At 37.6% G+C, this 22,046-nt stretch overlaps 1 pseudogene; it reads right to left on the bottom strand.

Annotated features, from left to right (window-relative positions):
• Window positions 1–13,936: 13,936 nt before the first annotated feature.
• LOC127185214 (hepatoma-derived growth factor-related protein 2-like) lies at window positions 13,937–20,705 on the bottom strand (annotated as a pseudogene).
• Between the last annotated feature and the right edge of the window lie 1,341 nt (window positions 20,706–22,046).

The raw sequence follows: 22,046 nt of genomic DNA, 5'->3' as shown, positions 1-22,046 counted from the left end.
AACAATATTGGTTTTGATGTCAGTGAAAAATAACAGCAGCAGTGGTGCTAGGAACCACAGATATAGGGTAAATATATTCCTGAACAACTGAGATGACCTCATCAATTAGACAAATAGGAAAAAAGTAAAATCATTTTTCCTTGAATGTCATACATCTGACTACCCAAAGGTTCTGCCCACCTTTAGGTAGGGTCTTCCAACTTCCATTAACCTAATGAAGAAAATTCCTCATAGGTATATCCAGAATCTTGTCTCTTAAGTGATTCCAGATCTAACCAATTTGACAATTGTTAATCATCACAAATAATTTTTGGAATTTTAAATATTTTATTGTTTTAAAGTTTGTTATCCCTCCAAATTAATTCATTAAATCTTAATGATTTCCTTTATTATGGTCTTTTACTGTGTCTTGATTTTTTATAGGCATTATTACTATGAAACCCAAGCAATATCACTTCATGCAGAAGTTACCTTCCTCTTTTATGTTTGCCAGAATTTTCTATATCCAAATTTTGACTATTCTGTGATGACATCTTTTGTTTTAGTATTGTAAACAGGTCCATCTCTAACATTTTTTCCATTATGTCTACCTACCTTTAATGCTACATGCCTTAGCTATTCCTACCTCCTTTGAGATTTTTTCTATGCATTCAAGATTCTGTTAACATATGACATGGTCTGTGACATTTCCATGAGTCATTTTAAATATTATCATATAGATACCATTACTGTTATTTCTTTTTCACCTAATTACTGCAGCAGACCAATTTTAGTGATAAAAATTACTTCAAATTCATTGATCTCATGTGTTTTTAATTTAACTAATTTTTGGATCAAAATTTACTTTTTTTGTTATCTAAATTGTCAATGACATAAATGTCATTGAATCAAATGATAAAATATGTTAAGTATGTAGGGTGGTTTTTTTTCCTTGAAAGAAAAACACAAAGCATAGTATTTCCTCCTACAAAAAGAACAGGAATTATTGTATCAACCATTCAGAATTTTGTTTCAAAACATTTTTTTATGTTAGAAAATAATGAAAATTGGCTCCTAGTGGATACTACCTCCTTTAGTGTTTCTGTTGTTGAGTATCTCTCACCTCCCTCAATGCTTGGATGGTACTACAGACTAAGAAATTAAATATGTCTTCTTGGGTGCCAGCCATCACAAGTTAGCAGCCAATAGAAGAAACCAAGAACTGTTTCTCTAACACAGCATATTTCTTATATAGCTCCAATGAAAAGAAATCAATGTGTGTTTAAATAAATCATATATTCATTGATGAATTTTGCAAAGGGAGATATGATTAACCAAAATTATTTTATTAAGTGGTGATATTTTTCCTATTGAAATTCCATTGTACTTCCCAATAAAAAATTTTAGTACTCTTAAAGCATTGCATCATCTTTCCCCAAAAAAAGAATTAGTGCTTATTCTGCTTCCAGTAACACACCCTCTTTAGTAATTTTCGCCTACCTAACCAACATGAATAATAAAGTATGTTCTCTGTGCTACTTAGATCCCACATCTCCACCCACCCATCTTCTGTTCCACAACCAGAAAATAAACCTACATACATTCTTACATTTTATAGAAGATTTTATTTAGAATCATATGCTGTAATGTTAACATATCTTATTATTTCTCATAAGTATGCATCAATGTCAAAATTAGCCCTCTCTTTTTAAACATGGTCACAATACCACTCTCCATTTATAAATTAATTTAGTATCACTCTAAATAGTGTTTATCCATTGAGGTAATATTATTTAAACTTGTGAATTTGCATTTTTGAATTTGTTCTTTTTTTAAAACACATCAGTATTCTAAAAAGAAAACAGTATGCCTCTTCCAAGAAGTCAAGACATATAATTCATCTATTCATCATGAGAAAAGAGCTGAGTAATTTATATGTGCATAAAATAGACAATTCTTACTAGTTTAAAAGCTCCAAATACCCTTTAGGCACAGCTTTGAGAGAAAAATATCAGGAAGAAGTCATCTTTACAGCTGAGTGTAATATCAGGAAAGAAAGTAACATCACTTCTCCAAAAAGGGCTCAGAGGCAGTAGAGAACTCTCAAAAAAGTGAATTCTATTGTGGCAACATTATCAGAGGCTGAACATAATGTTGTACTTATCCAAATCAGTACAAACTACAAAATAAATAGAGATGCCTAAGTTAGTGTTGCTTATTTCTCTTCTTATAGAAACTGCCCTGTTCTGTTATTTATCATTATAAACATTCACTACTGAAAAATCTCTTTATATTCATAGCTTTTAGTAGAGAGTACAATAAGAATACAATGTGTATGAGAGAGGAACTCATGTACATATCATGAAACGTATAGGTCTTATCTTCTTTATATCTGACACTAATATATTTATCAGGATGAAAGAGTACCTATGACTTCTCATCAATATATTTACTTTCAAATATTATACCATATCAACTCCATTAAAGTACTAGTCTTGAAAATGGCCAGGAAATTATGTTCTTTTGCACAGACTGGTTTATAATTTCTCTCTATAACAAAATGAAGGCAAATGGGGGTTTGTGGCCATAGCCATGGATAATGGTTAGTGGATAGATAATTACTATGAGGAAATATCAAAGATGATGTGAGGTAACTGAAGTGGTTTGACAGAAACACTGTTGAAGATAGAGGAAGATGTCAACACATGTAGAGGGATCAGGTAGAAGGCTACAATTATTTCCTAAACTGATTTAGCAGAACACTTGCTCAAACTTTTTTCTACAAAGCTAAGGAAAGAAGTCCTAGGTATAATCTTCTCAAACACAAGAATATGACTAGGGTTTTAAACAAAGACACACTTCCGTTTAAATATGTATTCCATCTTTAATCTGGATACAAATCTCTAACACTGTATAATTACAACCTCAAATTTCTGAAGCAACTGTATTATCTCTACATGGGAATTCAAAGGCATTGATTTGACTACCTGTGGTAGTTAGTGACTGCATTCTTTATCTTATGTATTATCTATTCTGCTTCTGAAAGAAAGTATAGATGAATAGAGAATGTATAACTGATTGAAACAACATGAACTAGCCACTGTTCACGGAACTCAGGATCATTGTGCTGGCATAGACAGTGAATATATGTATTATCCTGGTTTTTATACCTTGCCTAGCCCCCCAAATTAATGTTCAGTATTTTTGTCATATCAGTGTATTTTGAATTCCTCTGCTTACCAAATATTTTAATCATTTATCAAGTTAAGCAATAAGAGTTATGTTGTTAGGATGGTGCTGATCAGAGCAATTGTAGATGGTAAATAGAAAAGATACACTGTAATTAACAATGAAGAAGATATCAAGGCTTTGGTCACTGTAAGGCAGGCATTTATTTTATCATCTCAAGCATTCTGGGTTTCCTGCAAAATAAAATTAAAATCATCCTTAAAAGAAGAAGATTAAGGCATACTATCTCCTTAGTGTCAGGAAGTTTGTCTGAGTCCCTTAAATGGAAATTCTCTGAAAGTTTCAAGAGGTTAAGGAGATCTAAAAAACAATTAAGAAAAATGACATCAACTAAACTGAATTTTTAGTTTCTGTGGTAGAGAAATCAAAATATCTTAATTATTTAAATAAGTTTAAGGCTCATTTACAGAATCTTCATGATTCATTTGCATTTATTTTTTCTGTCACAAAAATCTTATAATACTCTTCCTAAGAAAAGAAAGAGAAGTGATAATGAAGGTACCTAAATATAATTATCATAAAGAGAAAAATTATTTTTAAGTGTTAACCAAAGAGAGATTTTAGACAGTAATGTTAGTTGGCTGGGAGGGCTACACACACACACACACACACACACACACACACACACACACACACACACACACACACACACGTACACACATGCACACGGGAATTCCAGGGGAGATGACAAATTTATTTTCCCTACTCTTTTAAATATTTTCATTTTATGGCAATCACATATGTTGCTTAGGGAAATAAAATCCTTTCATCAACTTTCAGGATGGTAAGTTACCTCTGAAATAGCTAGCAGAATCTTATAAAAAGATCCATTATAAAAATTGTATATTTTAATAATTAGAGTTATCAAGACTTTGTTTCTCTGGCTTAGTGAATAGACTAGATGTACTATACAGCTGAAACATTATGATTGTGGTTTCTGCCAAATGTTAGTCTTAACACTGTTTCAACACATTCCTATATAATTGCATCATATGGCTTATAGATGATCTAATCTGACTTCACTGTTGCTTGACAGAAGCTTTGAAAGAACCTCCATAGTTCTTCCCTGGATGGAAGAATCTAGCAATAGAACATGTCTTTTTAACCTTCTATCACTTTAATATTTCAGAAAAAATTAGAAAATGATTGTTTTTTTTACCCTTCCCATTTGACTATTAAGTAATAAGACAGAACAATTACTAATGATAGAAAAATGTTTCTTGTGCTTTTTCTTTGGCTTCTTCTTGTGTTGTTACTTTGCCCTATTCCATTTTTTATTTAATTTTAATTTATTTTAATTTAATTTAATTTTAATTTATTCCCTTTGCATCCCAATTATAGCCCCCTCCTTCATCTCCTCTTAGTCCTATTCTCCCTCCCTCATATTCCTCCTCTTGCTCTAGTCCTCAGAAAGAGGTAGCCCTCCTCCCCTATCATCTGACCCAAGCCTATCCAGTCTCATCTGGACTGACTGCATCTCCTTCCTATGTGGCCTGGTCATCAAGGGAAAGTGATCAAAAAGTGGGCACCAGAGTCCATATCAGAGGTAGTCTCTACTCTCCATGTTATGGGACCCACAAGGAGACTGTGCTGTCTATAGACTACGTCTGAACAGGGGGTCTAGGTACTCACCATGGATGGTCCTTGGTTGGTGCAGCAGTCTCTGCACCACAACCCACACCCAGGTTTGTTGTCAAAATTGGTCACCATGTGGAGCTCCTCTGCCCTCCAGATTCTTCTATCCCCAACTCTTCCAGAAGAATACCTGCACTCCACCCCAAAGTTTGGCTGTGAGTCTCAGCATATACCTCAATAACCTACTGGATGGAGCTCTAATGGTAGGCTTCCATCCTGTTCCTTCTTTTCAACCACTTCCCGTTTTTATTCTATTTCCTCTTCTGAATGAGAATTAAGCATCTTTCCTAGGGTCCTCCTTGGTATTTAGCTCCTTTAGGTCTGTATATTGTAGTGTGGTCATACATTCCAATATTTTTGATTCTCTTATATTGTATTTTGTTTTATTTTCATTGCTTAGATGCCTCTTCATAGACTCCAGCAGTTTATAGATGGGGTAGATCTTGGAGTCCGCTAACTTAAGGCTCTGGATCTGAGCTGGGTGGTGGCTGTATTGTTCAGCCCATCAGTTCTCCTCTGCCCAAGCCACTAGGGCCAGCTCTCCTGCTTTGCTCAGGAGAGGGCCAGGGACAGCTCTCCTTCATGTGGCATCCAGCAAAAAGAAGAGTGTCTTGACATTGATCACACCATTGTGGCCGGGTCTCCATAACCCATATCACCAAGGCCAGATATCAAGTACATTGCCTCAGCTAGGGTAGCAAGGGTTAGGGCCAGTTCTCTCTAGTGCTACAGCCAGCTAGGAGACTTATGTAATCTTAACTTTTAAAAATTAATTCTTGGAGCTGGAGAGATGTCTCAGTGATAAGAGCAGTTGTTCTTCTTCCAGAGAACCCAGGTTTGATTCCCAGCACCCATATAGCTACTCACAACTACAGCTTAAGTCAATCTTACATATTCGTCTGCTCTTTGCAGGCATTGCATGCACAAGGTATTCATAAATACAAACAGAGAAATACAAATACATAAAATAAAAACTAATTAATGTTTTTACAATGTTAGTTATTAAGTCAATGACATTTATAACTATATTCTATATACTTATCCTAAAACCTACATGTAGGCATAAGGTAGTTTAAATTGTGTAGGTTAAATCATTGTTTCGTGTCTAAATGTTGTCTAAACTCTGCTCCCCAATTGTCCCCCTGATATGTAAATAAAGCAGCTTAAAGACAAACAGGCAGCATGGAAGAGAGAAGGAGGAGTTAGTAGGGGAAGTAGGAGATTTACACAAAGGATTCAGTCACAGAACTGTCCAAGGAGTATCAGGGGGAAGGAGAGGATGGAGCCACCAGGAGAAGATTGGGAAACAATAAGATAAATGAACCAAGCCTAGGAGATGATTTAAAAACAAGTATAAAGTGGAAAAACAGAATGGGACGAAACTATACTAACATGGAAGTTTAGGATGAAGTACTTATTTGTGATATAGGCTAATTAAATAGATCCTGGTCCTTATTTGGGTGTAAAACTACTTAAGGAGTAGCCACTGATTTCACTAAAATAATTCAATTCAATATTAAATATTAAAATAACATTCAACACCGACAGATATGTATAGCCTTCTCCAAAGAAGCTCATTTCTTGTATCAGATAGAAACCAATACAGAAATCTGCAAGTGATCAAAATGCACAAAATAAATGACAGTGGGAAACCTATTCTCAGTTGGCACATCTATATTATAGCTCCTGTGCGTAAAGTTCTGGAACATTACAGAGGAGGGGGCAGAAGATTTTAAGAACCAATATGGTTACATAGACAAGATCCGCATAGTGACTATGCTTGTTGACATGGCAACATGGATAGGGAAAATTCCATAGCGATAGGCAATCAATGACTAATAAAGGAGTGATAACTAGTTTTATCCAGGGAAAACCCCCTGATAGGTTATATATACTTCTAAGTGTATATACATCTAAGTATATATACATGAGCAATATTAAATAAATTCAATAGATTTCTATATCAATCGCCATTTGCTACACAAAAAAAAGTTTCTTTGGGGAAGGCTAAGAGCTATACTTATCTGAAGGTTTGAGGATAAATAGTTATAATACAGATACTATATTGTCTTAATAATTAACTTGAAAAATATTATTTTTATTTTATATGATTTTCTTGACTGAAGTGTCTGTGTGTGTATGTGTGTGTGTGTGTGTGTGTGTGTGTGTGTGTGTGTGTGTAATCAAAAAACTTAAGAGATAATGAATTTGAAAGTGGCTAGGGTGTGTGTGTGCATGGAAGAAATTGAAGAATGGAAAAAAGGGAAGTGGAAATTAAGTTTAAAGTTAAGTAAATAATTAATTTTACAATACTCATGTGTGAATGTATGAAAGTCTTAAAAACTAGTTAAAATAACGAATGCACTTTACTTTTACATTAAGTAGCAACTACTGAAAACCTATTGGTCATCTCATCAAAAGCCAACAAATCATCTTATTGTTTTTAACAATGATTTTATACGATATATTCAGAACATATTAACTCCAGTTCTTCCATTAAAACATTCACAACCCTCCCATCTCTTCTCATTCATCTTTGAAATTTATTTTATTTTATTTATCTTCATAGAGTCTAGTTTGTGTTGCCCAGCTAATTTTGACAGCTGAACCTACCCTGGTTATATAGTCAACATATCAAGAATCATATCTTTAAAGAAAGCTGACTGTCCCTCCACAGGCAGCTATCAAATATTAATAGCGTCTCTCAGACAGTGGTGGAATTTCCTAGACACCTTCCTCCCTCTATGCTAAGAGTTTGTCTGGCTGTAACTTGTACAGGACCTGGAAAGGCTTTTGTAATAAATTTGAGTTCCTATGTAAAGCTGATCTTTTGTGTCTGAGAAATACTGTTTGCTTGATGATGACCACCCATGGCTCTTTCAGTATTTATGCTTCCTTTTCCATTACAATCCCTGAGGCTTGGGGGAGGGGTGTATTACACATGTCCCATCTAGAGCTGAGCACTTAATAGTCTCTTTTTCTCTGTGGATTGACCCATTGGAGGTTTTCTGTGTTAATTACCATCTACTTTAATAGGAGGTTCTTATACTAAGGGTGGAAAGATGTTCTCATCTCTGAATATAGCAATAAGTCATTAGAAGTAATTTTAGCCTTATGTACAGTTATCAGAATAATATCATTGCATTTTCCCCTAAAGAGGATGAACTTTCCAGCTACAGGTTATTTGTTACTTTAACAGTGCCATGTATTTGTTATAACTCACAGAATTGGTCTTATATATAATCAGTAAGTGGTTGGTTGCTTCAGTAATAATCATGCCACTATTGCATACCCTGTTGGGATTGTTATTTCTGTAGCTTGTAGGTTCCTTAGCTACATGACACTGAGGATAATTTTTCACCTCTAGCAGCATACATAGCACCTTCTAGCACCATGGATGTTAGCACATATGAATGACACTTTCAGGTGAGTGACTGCTTAACTTTTCTGTGTTCTGCTACTCAACTATGTGGTACCCTCATCAATGGGGTCACCCATCAAGTTCTGGGAGACAAATAAGAGGATTGGAAAGTCTATGTCATAGTTATATATTACTTTAAATAAAAAATAATTTGTTATTTATTTTTAAATAATTGTAATAGTTTTAGTACCAACTGTGGAATTTTAACCTTTTTATTATTTTTTTTGTTTGTTTTGTTTTTTTAATTAATTTATTCTTGTTACATCTCAATGTTTATCCCATCCCTTGTATCCTCCCATTCCTCCCTATTTTTGTTTTAAAATTGTTTTTTTATTAATTTATTCTTATTACATCTCAATGGTTATCCCATCCCTTGTATCCTCCCATTCTTCCCTCCCTCCCATTTTCCCCTTACTCCCCTCCCCTATGACTGTTCCTAAGGGGGATTACCTCCCCCTGTATATTCTCATAGGGTATCAAGTCTCTTCTTGGTAACCTGCTGTTCTTCCTTTGAGTGCCACCAGGTCTCCCCCTCCAGGGGACATGAGAAAGTCATATCCCACTCTCCACTCAACTGTGGAGAATGTTCTGACCATTGGCTAGATCTGGGTAGGGGTTTAAAGTTTACCTCCTGTACTGTCCTTGGCTGGTGCCTTAGTTTGAGCGGGACCCCTGGGCCCAAATCTGGGTATATAATATTCCAGATGAAAGTAAACTCTCATTTTCCTGTCCTAAACCACTTCTCTTCAAACTAATTTTCTTCTTCTGCCAATGTCTGCCTCCTTCTTTCATATCCTTTTTGTTTTTGGTGTGTGTGTGTGTGTTTGTGTGTGTGTGTGTGTGTGTGTGTGTGATAACATTGTATTTAATTAGTATTTTTGCATAAATAAGGGTTGGGTTATTTGCTTAGGGGTGGGTTATTTGCTTAGGGGAGGAACAAATCAATGGATATATCACTGACAAATATGACTTCCCCTATCTTTGATACTTTCACCCTCTATAGCTCATCTTGAGGATGGGTGTGGCTTTATGAACATGTTTACCATCCAAAACTGACTACAAATACACCCAGTATTATGCTGTTCATGAATGGGGATTCACTACTGTACTATAAATTTATGGGTACAACACCCATGTCATGTCTAGAAACAGTAGTTCATCATACCTCTTTTCACTCTCTAGCTATTACTTTCCTTCTAACATTCTTCTGTCATGTTTCCTGAGCATTTGGGGGGGCTATAAAAATTCCTCATTTGGGACTTGTTTACAGTATATTAAAATCACTTGTTTACAATATATTGATCAGTTTATAAATCTCTGTATTAATCACTACCTACTCCAAACTGAAATATATTTGATAAAGAATAATAACAGCATTACTCTATAGGTATAAATATAAATACCTAGACATAAACACAATGTGCGTTAAGTAAAATGACAGCAATAGTTTTCTTGCTAAGTCTTATGATTTTTCTAGGCATGGGTTTTGATGAAGTTTGCAGTGTCTAGTGTAAGTTCCTTCTACGAAGTGGGCTTAAAGTCAATAATAAAGCAAATTATTATTCCCACAATGGTCAAAACACTATTGTACTACTGGACACCTATTGCCTGGCAGATTATTTTAATTTGTAGCATTTACAGCTAGGTAAAATGTCTTCCTCCAGAAGCCATTATATAGCACCTTCAAGCACTTTGAATGCTGGACAGAAAGGATACATCTTCCATCTCAGTTCTAGTCTAATTTCTCTATATGTTACAATGTATATGATATATTAAACAATAAGGTTTATCAACTCATTCTGATGGACAATCAACAAAAATGGTAAAATTATCTATTATTTACAGAGTTCTTCTGGGGCTTTCTTGATCAACTCTTCATAAAGAGGCACTGGATTTTTTAACAACCCAAGAATTTTTACTTAATTTAACTTATATTTTAATTGGCTTACAAAATAGGTTTCTGTATGTATTTTTCACATACTCTTAATTTTACTTAACCCTCCATCTATTCCCCTCATTTCTTCTACCTTTCTACTCCCATCCCTGATTAAAGTTTTGCACCTCTAGTACTCTTCTTGGCTGCTATCACACAATCTATATCATATCCCTTATTTTTTTTAAAGAACCCCGTCAATGTTTTTTTTTTCTGTTTTGCTCTTATAATTACCCTAACTTAAAGAAGCGACTGAGAATATTAAAAACAAGGACACAATTTAAGAAGACCATGTGGCCTTCTGAACATAGATTGCTTCCTTCTTTCTGAACATAGATTGCTTCATTTATTATATTTCCAGTTCTCTATATTTACCTGTCAGTTTCTTAATTTTATCTTATTTATAGCTGAATACATTGCACACCTTCATTATTCTTTTACAAGTTTTAGGTAGGCCAATTGATTCTATTTCCTAGTTATTGTAACTAGAGCAGCAATGAACACAAATGAGTAAAAATCTCTGTTTTGGGATATTAAGTCCTTTGAATATTTGTACATGAAAGAGTTAGTCTTATTCCTAGCTTTGTGAGGAATGTTAACATTTGTTTCTATGATAACAACACAAGTTTACACTCCTAACAATAGTAAATAAGGGTTGTTTTTCCCCTATACATCATCCTCATCAGGATTTGTTGTCATTTGATTCCTTATCGAAAGATATACTTTCTATGGTGATATGGAATGCCTAAATAAATTTAAATTGCACTTCTCTAATGGTCAATACTATTGAACTATTGAATGTTTATTGCATACTTATACTTACACTTTTGAAAACATTCTATTCAGATCTATAGTTTATTATATTCATTTGGTTGTTTTCTTGGTATTCTTTTTGTGAGTTCAGTGTGTATTATACACATCAATCTTCTGTAGAATGAATAGTTAACAAGGATTTTTTTTCCAATTCCATAGGCTTATACTCATGTGACTGTCTCCTTTCTAATTTCATGAAGTCCCATTTGTCATTTCTGGCCTCATTACTCAAGTTACTGGAGTATTATTTAAACAGTTTTACCTGTGCCTATATCACATATAGTACTCTCTACTTTTTCATCTATAAGTCTCAGAAGCTCAAGTTTTATAATGAGATATTTGGTCTAGCTGAAGCCTATTTGTGTTTAAGTTTTGAATTTTGTTCTGAGATAGACAAAAACAGCTATAAAGGAGAAAACCTATTTATTAAATATGTATTTTAGAAAATCAAAGTCTAGTTTCTAAAGAAACTAGATCTGCTATTTGCTAATTTATACATTCTTCTTTCATGCAGTACATCCTCCCTAAATACAGCCTTTCTTCCTTTCCCAACTCCCCTCTCTCCCAGATCTACTGCCCCTCTGTTTCTCTTCAAAAAAGATTAGACCTTGCAAGGATTTCAATCTAATGCATCATAACAACATACAGTAAGACTAGGAATATACCCTCATATGACGTCTAGACAAGGAAATAAAGTAGGAGATAAAAGATCCTATGAAAAAGCATTAGAGTCAGAGACAAGTATACACTAAAGAACCATAGCATGTATGCAGAGGGCCTGATTCAGACACATGCAAGCTTCATTGTTGCTGCTTCAGTTTTTGAGTTCCTATGAACCCCGCTTAGTTGGTTCTGTGGTCTGTATTCTCCTGGTGTCCTCGATTCCTCTAGATTTTGCCATCCTTCCACTCCCTCTTCAGTGAAGTTCCCAAAGCTCTGCTGAATGTTTGGATGTGGGACTTTGTATCTGCTCCAATCAGCTGCTAGAAGAAGCAGCTCTGATGATGATTGGGCTAGCCACAAATCCTGTGAGTATAGCAGTTTATCATTAGGAATAATTCTATTGACTTTTTTGTCAGTCATGTTTGATTCTATCCTAGTTCTCTCAGCCATCCGGCTTCTAGATCTTGGCCATCTAGGCAGTGTCTGGAATGGGTTCCCTCTTCCACTGTGGACCTCAGGTTAGACCATTCATTGCTTGACCATTCTCACAAGATGTAAGCAATCATTTCCCCCAGTACATCTTGCAGGCAAATCAGGTTTTGGTTCTGACTATTGTGGCTGGATTGGTGTCCCAGGCCCACCATTGGGAGCCTAGGCTGGTTATATAATATGTGTGTTTCAGGCTCCATATCTTCCTTTACTAAGAGTCCTCACTAGGGACAACCTTATAAGTTACAGGAAGTTTCCACTGCAATAGGTTTCAATATTTCCTATCAAAAGGACACATATTTCAGTCATCTCTCCCCAGATTCTCTCTCCATTCCTTCTTCCCCTACCCACAGTCCACACAAAAAATCTATTCTGTTTCCCTTTCCCAAGGAGATTCGTGTGTCCTCATGGATGGGCAAAATTACCATTAGAAGATGGAAAGATCTCCTATACTCATGGCCCAGTAGAATTAATACAGGGGGGAAAAAGCTATCCTACCAAAATTAATCTAAAGATTAACTCAATCCCCATCAAATTTCCAACATAATTCTTTATAGAACTTGAAGGGATAATACCCAATTTCTTATGGAAAAACAAAATCCAGGATAGCTAACATAATGTTATACAACAAAAGAACTTCTAGAAGTATCATCAGTCCTGGTTTCAAGTGAAACTACAGAGCAATAATAACAAAAAACAGCATTGAATTAACATAAAAACAGACACAATTATGATGGTGTAGTTGGATGTCTGCATATACAAGAAAGAAAACAAACCCATATTTATCACCCTGTACAAAACTCATATTCAAGTGGATCAACATAAAATCAGACACACTGAACCTAATAGGAAATAGCCTTGAACACATCAGCACTGGAGACAGTTTCCTAAACAGAATACTGATAGCATGGGCACTAAGATTGACAATTCACACACACATTTAGTTTGCTGTTGTCTAGTTTCTTGAGTTCTTTCTAAGTTTTAGTTTATACCCTTTTATCAGATCTGGAGTTGGTAAAATCTTTCCCATTCTATATGCTGCAATATTGTCCTATTGATGGTGCATTCCTCTATTGCTGATGGGAATGTAACTCAAATAGCCACTATGAAAATTCAAATGGCTGTTCCTTACAAAATTAGGAATAGATCTTCCTCATGACCCAGTTAAACTACTTTGGAGCATATACCCAAAAGATGCTCCATATTACCACAAGCAGATTTTCTCAATTATGTTCATAGTGGCTTTATTAATAGTAGCTAGAAACTGCACATCCTCAAACAAAGAATGCATAAAGGAAATGTGATACATTTACACAATGGGGCATTAATCATCTATTAGGAAAAAAGGCATAATGAAAATTTCAGGCAAATGTACAGAACTAGAAAGAATAATCTTGAGTGAGGTAGCCCAGACTCAGAAAGACAAATATGATATATACTCACTTACAAGTGCATATTAGCTGATTAGGAAAGAATAACCAGTACAATACATGGATTTGAGATTTTTGTTTGAATTTTGAGACAAGGTTTCTCTGTGTAGCCTTGCTTGTTCTGGAATCACTGTGTAGGCCAGGCTGGCCTCAACCTCAAGGACATCCATCTGTCTCTGCATCCTTGAGTGATGGGATTATAGGTGTGTGCCACAAAGCCTCCTTGATCCAAGATTTTTAAATAGATCTTCAGTTTGCTTTAATCTTTTTCTTTATCATTACAAAACCCTTTATAGCCATTTTAGCTAAGTTGAAATCACAGAACTAGGAAGAAAGGTCCAGGCCACAAATACAAACAGCACAGCACTTTGTTGGGAGGCTGAGCATGATCATGGTACCATGGCCACAATGGCTGGAGCTCAGCTGCCCTGAGCAGCAACAGCAGACAGAGGCCAGTAGCATCATCTCCTGCTCTTGATGCTCACTTCCAGGCCTCGTGGGATAGGAGTTGTCCTGTGGGCTGTCATGCATCCCCTCTGAGGAGTGACCCAGAGCCATCCTCTGAATCCTGCCCATTTTCCTGTGCTCTGTTTTCCCTGCTCTCCCTCTTCTGGGATGCGGCCTTACCTATTTCAGGGGCTGAGAGATCATTGCTTGGCTCATCCTCCACCAGCCCTTTGGGAGCCTGCTCCCCAGGCTGCTCCACTATCTTCTCACCATCAGTCTATTCCTTCTCAGATCCAACCTTTTTCACCTTCTGGAAAGCCTCAACTTTCAGCCCTAGGGCCCGCAACTTGAGTCTGGCATAGACCTCTGCTGTCTTCGCCATCACATTCTTGTTGGCCTTGTACCAGCCATTTTCTTCAGCATTGCTATCACATCTGCGTTCTTTTGAAAGATCTGAGAGGTCACCTGCAGGGTCCCCAGCTCATCCAGCACAATCAGACAGCTCCTCACTTCTGCCTTGTCAACCTTCAGTGCAAATTTGATCTTGTTGTGCAACTTCTGTAGTCTGCCCTCTATAGAAGTTTCTTTCTTCTTCTCTTCCTTCCTGTCCAGTAAAAGACCCTCTTATCCCTTCTGTGTCTTCTCCAACTTCATGGTCCTGGCTCGTGGCATCTTGTCTAGCAGCCCTCTCTTCTCCTTTTGCCCGGGCTTCCTTGCAGACACTGAGCCTGGCAGTTGGGACTTCTTGGCGAACTTCTTCCCCTCTTTCCCAAGCTCCCCCTCAGGCTCTGAGTCAGAAGAGGATGGTGTGTCCTGGCCAAAGCCTTGCAGCTGCACTTCTTCACAGGTTTGTCATCCTCCAGCTCCTCCCCACTGCTGTCCCCACACTGCCAGTTTTTTGCATAGCTCCTTCTTCCTCTCCTGTTCTCGCAGTCGCTGGAGGTTTTCCTCCTACTCCAATTGTCTTTGCACCTCTAGCTCGCACTTCTGCTCCTCATCATGTTACTACCTTTCATTGATATGGTCCACCTCACCCCTGTCACTGTCACTGCCACTGCTGGAGATGGAAGGTGGCTGTTCTGGCTTTGGTCTCCAACCTCAGAGTTTGTGGGGAGTGGTTTCTCAGCTGGCTTTCTGGCTCCACAGAGTTTCTTGACAGACACATGTGAGTCTGAGAAGGAAGAGGAGGAGGACAATGATGGTTGTGCCACAGCCACATGCTCCTCCTTGGTCCCATCTGAGTTGGCTTTGGAGTCTGAATCTGAGGCTGAGGGCACCTTTTTCTTTTTCTGTCCCCATTGAGAACCCAGCCTCGGCACCTGGGCCACTGTCTTCTTCTCTGGGATAAAGTCCTGGTTGCTGATCTTCTCTGACTCAGATGTGCTCTTGGGATCCTTTTCCAACTGGGACACACTGGCCTGATACAGGTCACTGAAGGCTTTCTGACCTCATTTAGAGACCATCGTCTTCAGGACTGGCACCTTTTGCTTCAGGCCACTGTGGTCACTTCTCTTGTCAGACTTGGAGACACTCTCCAACCTGTCACTAATGGCTGTGGTGGTCACAGCTGTCACAGTCATGACTCCCCGATCCTCTTTGTCCTTGTGCCTGTTGCTTCCACTGAAGGTTCTCACCATCAGGATTTCACCAGCACAGGTGTACTGTAGCTGGTGTGGGGGTTGTTCTGGATCTCCCAGAGCCCCTCATTGAAGCCTTTTCTATTGTTGGGCTTCCTGTACTTGTCCTTGCACTTGTCATAGGGAAAAGGTCCTTGGGTCCAGGAAGGCTGTCTCAGGTGTTCTAAAGAAGAAAATTGGGTATTTGTTGTGTGTGGACTTCACAACACCATCATCGATATCACTGATCTGGGCCGGCTAGTGCAGGTAGCTCTTCATCTTGGGAAAAACAACAAGTCCCTAGGCTTGAAAGTGGAGGTGCAGGATGTGGGAAGCAGAGAGAGGTGAAGCTGGAGGTGGGAGTCAGAAGCCTGAGGGTCTGAAGCATCAGTATATTTTAATTTACATATTTAATTATTTGAGATTCTCATACAATGAATTTTTATTATATTTATCTCTACTTTATGAATTTCTCCCAGATCCATACTCATTTCCTGCCCATACAACTTTGTTCCCTGTTTTTGTTGTTGTTGTTTAAAAAACTCAGTTTAGTTTGTTCTGCCCATATGATATTGGGCATAAGACTATCCAATGGAGCATGGTTAACCAACCAGAATCCAATTTTTTAAAGAAAACTGACTCTGTCTCTCCAAGTAGGTATGTTACTAAAAAATCTTCAGCTATGGATAGGACTTTGTGCCTACCTCTTCTGACTCCATTATAAAATTTTGTCTATTAGAGCTTGTTCAAGTCCTAAGCTTATTGTTACAACTACTGTGAGTTCATATGTGCAAATATACTATTGTGTCTGGGAATCACTGTTTCATTGTAGTCATCCACCATCGGTGTTTGATAATCTTTCCTCTTCTTGGTCTATGAAGATAACTGAATTGTAAGAGATCAGACATTTGATTTCCCTAAAAAACAAAGCAAAAATAAACAAAGAGAAGAGACATAATCTTCAAAGATATCTTCCCAATAGTTAGAATGGGAATAATATACATGCTTTAAAATAATATTCTGTTTTCTCCATATTTCATTTAATTTATGCAATATATTTTTATCATGTTTCCCCTCTTCAAACTCTTCTCAGGTCCTCACCACAACTACTTAACTTCATATCTCTCTCTCTCTCTCTCTCTCTCTCTCTCTCTCTCTCTCTCTCTCTCTCTCTCTCTCTCTCTCTTTCTCTCTCTCTCTCTCATATACACAAAAAACACAAACAACTACCCCCAAATGAAAATCAACACAAACAAAAAGAGCATTCCCTACTTATTATGAATTACTTTCTCCAATTACTTTCTTGTTACTTTAATATCAAATGTACTATTAAATCCACAGATTACGTACGTACAAATATGTTCCTAGGTGTCATGAGATAGAACATTAGCAAATCAGCATTAATTATTTTACAAAAGAAACAGCTTGTGTGTCTAATTTTAACTACTTATCAGGGATTTAACAAAACTTGCTGGAGAGAAAAAGATACCACATTCATGCCTCATGCCTATATGTAATGTTGGAAGGATTCTACTCTTTAAGCCAGCTATATTGCACATCTTCATGTATGGAAACCACAGTACCCTGAAATTTGTTAGAAAAACATAGACGAGTGTAGTCAATGATGGGAAGATGCCAGACTTTCCTCTGGGACACAATGTGACACTTGAACATCTGGCAAACAAACCATGTGTGAAAGTCAGATGTCCATCATTAGTAAACCTCATTATTTTCTATTCTTAGAATGAATATTATTAGCAAGAGGTCAAATATATTCCTCATGCACCACACAGTATCACCTGCAACCTTCAAACAATATGTTCTCAATAAAAAGGGAGGCAGGAAACTTTAGAAAGCAGATGCCACCAGCCTGCCTGAGTTCTGGGGCTTTGCCTCTACCTAATCCTAGATTTCACATCTCAATTACTGCCTTTGTACTTCACTATCAGACCCTGGATACAGTAGTTAGCAGACATTGCTTCATCCCAAGGAAACATCAGCAACCTAGAGTGGCTGGTGATTTCATGTTCACATTGCAATATTGATTTTCCTCAATAGAGACTCAAACTTCAGTAGCCTTGAAATGATCTCACCAAAGGGCAACAAAGGACACTTTCAGGACTGACTATTATTCTGGTTTCATTACCATACAATACAAAAATTTTAAATATTTCTTTTTTCTTAGTAAGAAAATTTTTTCTTCTCTTTCTTTTTTATTAAATATTTCACATACACATCTGTATTATTACACATCTATACAATAAACAACATACAGCAAGAAGAACCATGAAACAACCTGGTATTATATAAATGTTACATTCATACTGTTTTGGATATTTGTCCTTGCCAGCTTTGAAGAAAACATCTTTCCTATCTTAGTGCATCTAAAGTTCTGAGTGTAAGTCAATACCTATCATATCTCATCATTATAAACTTAGAACATCTATCTAGACCTAATATACCTACTAGGTATAACAGATAGAATGATCCTATAGAAAGGTAAGATAAAATTGTTAGATAAGGTCTTCAAAACCTCAGAAACATATGAATATGACATTTAAAGATGATTTTGTTATTTTAACGATTCTTTGACAATGAGACAGATTAATCCCTGGAAATGCCAAGCCTAATTCAAAGAAGATGATGAGCATCAAAGAACCTCCTTATACAGATGGCTTCAAATATTGCAAACAAGTCACTGGGGAAAATGTCCTCACTTCTACCGTAGACAGAATTCTGCCTAAAAAAGGCAAGCTTGGATGCAGGCAGAGTCAATGGCCAAACTCTGCCAAGACAGGGTAAGCAAGTCCTCAATAGTTCCTGCCTCACAAATACGTCTGTCAGATATATTGGGTCAGAAGGCTGAAGATGATGCTCCAATGTTATAGAGAATCATTGGTGACTGTTCAGGCAGCAAACTGTCTCTGTCATCTTCTCATTTAGAAAGCTACTAACCTGCACTCCTTGTATACTCAGGTAATCAATTTTTTTCCTTCTCAAGTGTCTGATGATGTTAAAGACCAGATAGTTTAGTTTTAGAATCAAACTTAGTTGTTTATGGGATACAAGCAATTGAAATCCATATTATACGCCACAGTGTCCAATAGAATGGTCCTATTTCAGGCAGTTTACTAAGTGGTTTATAGATTTCAATGTTTTTAACACCAATGATAAACAACAAGCAGGCACTGAAGTGTTAGTGGACTGCTTTTAGAGTGCCAATCAACAATACTGAATGAATATGGTGCAAAATGAACTTTACGGCCAGAGTTACATATGCCTTATTTGCAACTTGTATAATTTGAGAACATTTTATTGTTTTTCCCTAATATCTTAATCATTCAGCTTTTCATAACAGATGGTTTTATCAGTGAAACTCTAATCTCTTTATTTTACTTTCATAAATGAAATTTTGCTTTAAGAAATTATGCCTATGATGCCAGTGGGTTGACTCCGTAGGTAAAAGTGCTTGTTGCCAAGCCCAATGACATGAGTTAAATAGCCAGAACCCACATTGGAGAAGAAAAAATAGACTCACAAAAGTCTCCTGACCTCTATATGCTGCCCATCTATGCACAGGCACCCACCCCACCCCCACAAAATTATAAACAAGTACATATTTTTAAAAAATGAAAGAAAGAGTACATACATTCTTGACCCTAAGCTGCTATGCTTATGAATAAGAACAGGGTTTCTCAACATCCATACTAATATTGACGCTGAGTATCAAATCATTCATTGTTATGTGTAGCTTCATTGAATTATAATATGTTCTAGTAGCAGGTTTTTCTTTTGGCCTTTACTCACGTAATTCCTTCTTGCAACTCACCCAGTGGAGCAACCAAAGTATCACTTGTCCCTTTGGGTACAGATTCTCCTCTAATTGAAAAATATTGATACAGAGCTGTTGACTTGTACAAGTTTTCATTTTTGTAAATTAATAGGAGTGATAATCTTTTTTGTTTTGATACATGAATACTTAATTGATAGACTTGAAGCTTAATCTTGATTGTGGGCATATTTTGGAAACGTCTTTGTATAGTAACATAAGTATTGTGTGTGTGTGTGTGTTTCTCTGTGTGTGTGTATGTGTGTTTGTGTGTGTGTGTGTGTGTGAGAGAGAGAGAGAGAGAGAGAGAGAGAGAGAGAGAGAGAAAGAGAGAGAGAGAGAGAGAGAGAGAGAGAGAAATCACAGATAAGTTCCTTCCTTCTCTTAAAGGTTCATATCCAAGACCTTTGTAGGGGAGCTTCTTTCTTGTTTGGCCTCTGAATAAAGCACATAAATGACTATAACATGAAAAATCATCCTTCTCACTTGAAAAATTATGGTTCTCAATGTTTTGAAAAATGTCTAGAATTATGCTTTTCTAGCTCTTGTGTGAATGGTTCCTGGAACACATAACTGGTAGTTGTATTTTTAGCAAGCTGGTGGTAGAATTGGGCATGCATAAGAGTTCCTGATATTTCTACCTTATTACAGTTATTAGCATGCCTTCATGAAAGTAATTTTCTGGCTGATGCATTGGAAATCATGAATAGATGCATGATTCCTTCCTACCCATAACAGAAAATTCAATGATACACAAAATAATGAAAGGGACAGGTCACTTTGAGGAGCATATTAGTCTAATGTAAGAACTGTCTAAAGTTTCTGATGCACAGACCAATTATACCAGAAACCCTGGGTCTGGTAGCCAGAATTGTCCATATTTTTCAATCCTCTTGGTAATTCCAATGAATAGAAGTACTGGGAATCACAACTTAGTTTCATGATCTACATACAAAAGCATCATCTGCTTGATAGAAATAACAATAAATTAGTGTAAAGCAGACACACAGAGACTCAAGATGGCGGCACTTATCAAACACTGTATCTGATCTACCACATGGAGACCAGGGACCAGGGAGCCACAGACAACTAGAACTAGAGAACAACAGGTGAATTGGGTCCTGGATAGTGCAGACCACAGCAGGCCAGGACCTGGGTCAAACAACAGACCACGGAGGCCCTGAACGTGCTTGCCAGACATGGCAACGGATACCATCTGCAGACTGCAGTGTGCCCGACTCAGTGTGTGGGACAGTGGAACACCAGAGCTCTGTATCTGGGGAACTCTCAGAGGAAAGGGTGAAACTATCCTTGGAGGCTCCCACCCACCCCACCCAAGTCTGCAGAGGGCACCAGGGCCACGTGGAAGCCCAGACGGCGGGGACCACCTAGCCTACTCAGAGCGCTCTAAACCGGTCCAAATTGGAGCGGGAAGCAGTGGAAAGACCCTGCAGTCTTGGCCAGATAGGACATGGCTTGGACACTTCCCATAGCCCTGCAGGACTTCTCATGCTCTAGGGAGTGGCTAGACTGTCCTGGGATGTTTAAACTCCAGTCTAAAAGTGGCCACAACTCAGTGGGTCAAATCCTGATAGGGAATTGAGCTGCAGGGAAGCACACACAGCTGGGAGCAAATTCCCAAGCAGAGTGCTTGCCGCCTGTGGTCTGAACCAGCACCCGTCTGCAGACTCAGCCAGATAGAACCCAGCCTGGACAGTGCCTATGATTTGGCACTGGACACTCCTGAGCTGTCTATACTCTGGTCTGTAAGCGGCCACAACTCAGTGAGTCTGATCAGGTCCAGACTTGACCACAGGGCTACTGCGTGAAAGCAAAGGCTGCTGGGAGCAACCTGCACAGGCAGAATGAGCTCTACCCATGGTCTGGGGTACCAATACAGCAGATCTGAATGATAACAGCAGCTTGAAAGAGACCAGGCAGAAGCATACATCTGCGGACCCAGTCCAGAGCAAGAGGTGTAGAGCAAAGTCTCCAGGAGTGGAAACCAGCTCACTTGCCTGTCCCATGGAAGAACTCTCAGATCCCCACAGGCAAGGGCTCTCGACCTACAATCACTCATCAACTAGCCACTCTCAGCAATCAGTGAAGGACACCAGAAGCTCCCTCCCAACATCAGAGAGAGCAAAATGACTAAAGGACAACGTAACAAAGTAAACAACAAAATCCAAAGCAGTCCGGCATCTCCAGATTCAGCTATCCCAAAGAAAGCAACCTGAAGAACCGAAGCACAATCAAAATACAAGAAAACGACCTCAAGTCCTTAGTAAAGAAGATGATAAGGGAAGAAACTGATAAAATTTGTAAAAAAAAAAAAAAAAAAAAAAAATGCAGGAGGATGCAGCCAAACAGGTTGAAGACATAAAAGAGGCCTATAGAGAGGCACTGGAAGAATTTCAGGAAAATACAAATAACCGGATGAAGGAAATCAATAAAACACTTAAAGATCTGATGATAAAAATGGAATCTGTGATAAAGGAACACACAGAAAAAAAAGGGATTGAGGAGGCCTTAGAGAAGAAAG

The sequence above is a fragment of the Acomys russatus genome, chromosome X (assembly GCF_903995435.1).
Source record: "Acomys russatus chromosome X, mAcoRus1.1, whole genome shotgun sequence".
NCBI lineage: Eukaryota > Metazoa > Chordata > Mammalia > Rodentia > Muridae > Acomys > Acomys russatus.
Note: the sequence above shows the minus strand (reverse complement) of the source record. Positions and strands in the feature narration are given on the sequence as shown.